This window comes from Sinocyclocheilus anshuiensis, unplaced genomic scaffold (assembly GCF_001515605.1).
Source record: "Sinocyclocheilus anshuiensis isolate Anshui unplaced genomic scaffold, SAMN03320099.WGS_v1.1 scaffold1151, whole genome shotgun sequence".
NCBI lineage: Eukaryota > Metazoa > Chordata > Actinopteri > Cypriniformes > Cyprinidae > Sinocyclocheilus > Sinocyclocheilus anshuiensis.
The window spans coordinates 86,277-89,131 of NW_015548202.1; the positions used below are offsets into that span (position 1 = coordinate 86,277).

The 2,855-nt window shown below is 45.0% G+C and overlaps 1 long non-coding RNA gene across 1 annotated transcript in view; it reads right to left on the reverse strand.

Moving 5' to 3' along the window:
- The window catches only part of LOC107653356 (uncharacterized), a 7,897-nt gene extending 5,613 nt beyond the window's left edge, over positions 1–2,284 (reverse strand). Inside the window, exon 1 of the long non-coding RNA XR_001630212.1 lies at positions 2,143–2,284. This is a non-coding gene — a long non-coding RNA (uncharacterized LOC107653356). The remainder of the gene's footprint in view (positions 1–2,142) is intronic.
- Positions 2,285–2,855: the final 571 nt, after the last annotated feature.

The following is a 2,855-nucleotide window of genomic DNA, read 5'->3' on the forward strand; positions in this document are numbered from 1 at the left end:
CATCCCCCCCCCCCCCAGTGAATTCTCAACAGCAGTAGCATCCGAGTGAAACATGTTTATTTATTCAGGAATATTCTCAATTAAAGTCAAAATAAAGAAAAAATAATCTGTGCAAATCTGACCACCATGTGCGTTGCTAGGGTGTTGCTATTCAGTTGCCAGGGTGTTCTGGATGGTATCCAGGGCGTTGCTATGCAATTTCTAGGTCTTTTCTTATGGTTTGTGCATCGCCATGGCATTTCTATGCAGTTGCTAGGGTGCTCTGTATGGTTTCCATGATCTCCAGGGTGTTGCTATGCAGTTGCTAGGTGTTTTCTTATGGTGCAGTGCATTGCAAGGGCGTTGCTACACAGTACCAGTCGCCAGGGTGTCTCTCTCACACTCACACACTCACACACACACACACACACACACACACACGGTATCCAGGGCATTCTCATGCAGTTAGGGGTTTTCTTATGGTTCTGTGTGTTGACAGGGCGTTGCTATGAAGTTGCTAGGTATTTTCTTATGGTGCTGTGCATTGCAAGGGCGTTGCTACGCAGTCGCCAGGGTGTCTCTCTCACACTCATACACACACACACAGTATCCAGGGCATTGCCATGCAGTTAGGGGTTTTCTTATGGTTCTGTGTTTTGACAGGGCGTTGCTATACAGTTGCTAGGTATTTTCTTATGGTGCTGTGCGTTCTGGATGGTTCCCATGGTGTTGCTATGCAATTGCTATGTGTTTTCTTATAGTGCTGTCCATTGCTAGGGTGTTCTGGGTGGTTTCCAGGGCGTTGCTATGGAGTTTCTAGTGTGTTTTATCAAAATATTGCTTCTCGAGTAAATGCATCTTCATTAAAGAATTTTGAAATATTTGTATTGGAAAACATTAGAAAATAGTGAACATGAAAATCAGTGTGCTGTGCATCACAGTTTTTTAAAACCTGTTTTATGGTCCAGCAGGTGAAAATGGTGCGTCTAATAATCGATGCACACACTGAACGCTCACTAACACTAAACATGAGCAACAGTAAACGTGATTCTTGACTTAGCAAACATCTCTAATTACTGTCGTCTGGTAGCAAATCTCCGCTTATGATTTGTAAGCTAATAATGTCACTTATTTTGCACTAAATCCCGATAAAATCCACCATCAAAGACTCAAAACTAGGATAGAAACCACAGTGACGGCGGAGGCAAATAGTCCTGCCGTTCACACAGACACACACCTGTGTGTGCAATAACTGACGGCCGGCCAAATCAAACTTGCTCGCGAACAACGGGGTTCGTTGTAGAGCAGATCACGTGACTGCGGTGTTGGGTTCAAACTTTCATGTGGAGCTGCTTTAAACATGCGCGCAAACACACACGTTCACTCATCGAGACGCATGCCACCTTACAAATCAATGAGCTGTGTGTGTGTGTGTGTAGCTGGAGATGTTTTGAGAACCTCCTGACCGGCATGAAAACTCAAGCGCTCGGCTGAAGGGACACGGCTGCCATTTCATCAGTGTAAATGAGAGCTCGGGTCAGCCAGCAGAGAACTCGAAGAAATATTCTGGGTTATTTTCAACTTCAATTAAGTGCTAGTGTAACGGAGGCCAGCTAGTAAAAGCTGTGCAGGTAACCATCTTTCCCTTGACCTCAAGAGGCGCACTAGCGATTGACAAAATAGACATTGTTGCTGGGTTTAGGCTACATTCACACTAGTGCGCTTTCTTTTAAAAAATGCATAACTTTTGCTACGGTTACGCCTGCCGTTTACACTACTCCGGCATTTTCGACCCTTAAAAATCAAATTTTCTTTTCGAAAACCCCATTTTAGTTTGAAAACTCCGGGGTTGCGTTTCAGTGTAGACGGACCAAAACTGAGACTTACTACTTTTACGAATCGAAATCGGATTGCACTGCATCCTAATAGTGGTGAATCGAATCGCATCAGCAGCTGCTTCATATGTATCTTTAATGTATCATCGAGATGTGCATCGCATTGGCCTCATATGGAGTTGCACATCACTACAAGGTATACATTTAATCAGCTCCTGCGTTCCTTGGGAATCGAACCCATGACCTAGTGCCTACTGCCTAGTGAGCTATAGGAATGTCAAAGGTTCGTTCACCCACTGTGTATTTACTCTGACAACCGAAAACACACCTCAGGTTGAAGTTGGAGAGACGAGATGAGAACGACATGCTGCTGCTGCTGCTGTCACTGTCGAGCGTAGCAGGGGTCAAACTGTCAGCCTGTCACCGGAGTTCACGTCGCATAGCAACAGGGGCACACTCCCAGGATAGTTTCGCGGTGACACTTGCTAGACAGGAGCAGGAGCTTAGCAACAAAGACATCAGGTGCTACTGCCTGCTGCTCATGAGCTGACACCTAAACCACATGCCGACACACACCGGGGGAGTGAGTGAGTGTGTGTGTGCGTGCGTGTGTGTGTGTGTGTGTGTGACTAACACAACACTGAAGAGACAAAAATAATAACATAACCTCCTGCAGAGGAAAAGCAGACAGACAGACAGACAGAACAATGGACAGACAGACAGACGGAGAGATAGACAGACAGACAGACAGACGGAGAGATAGACTGACAGACAGACAGACAGACAGACAGAGAGATAGATAGATAGATAGATAGATAAATATACAGACAGACAGACAGGCAGGCAGAGGAATAGACAGACGGACAGATAGATAGATAGATACATAGGTAGGCAGGCAGAGAGATAGATAGATAGATAGACAGACAGACAGACAGGCAGGCAGAGAGATAGACAGACAGACAGACAGGCAGGCAGAGAGATAGATAGATAGATAGATAGATAGATAGATAGATAGATAGATAGATAGATAGATAGATAGAT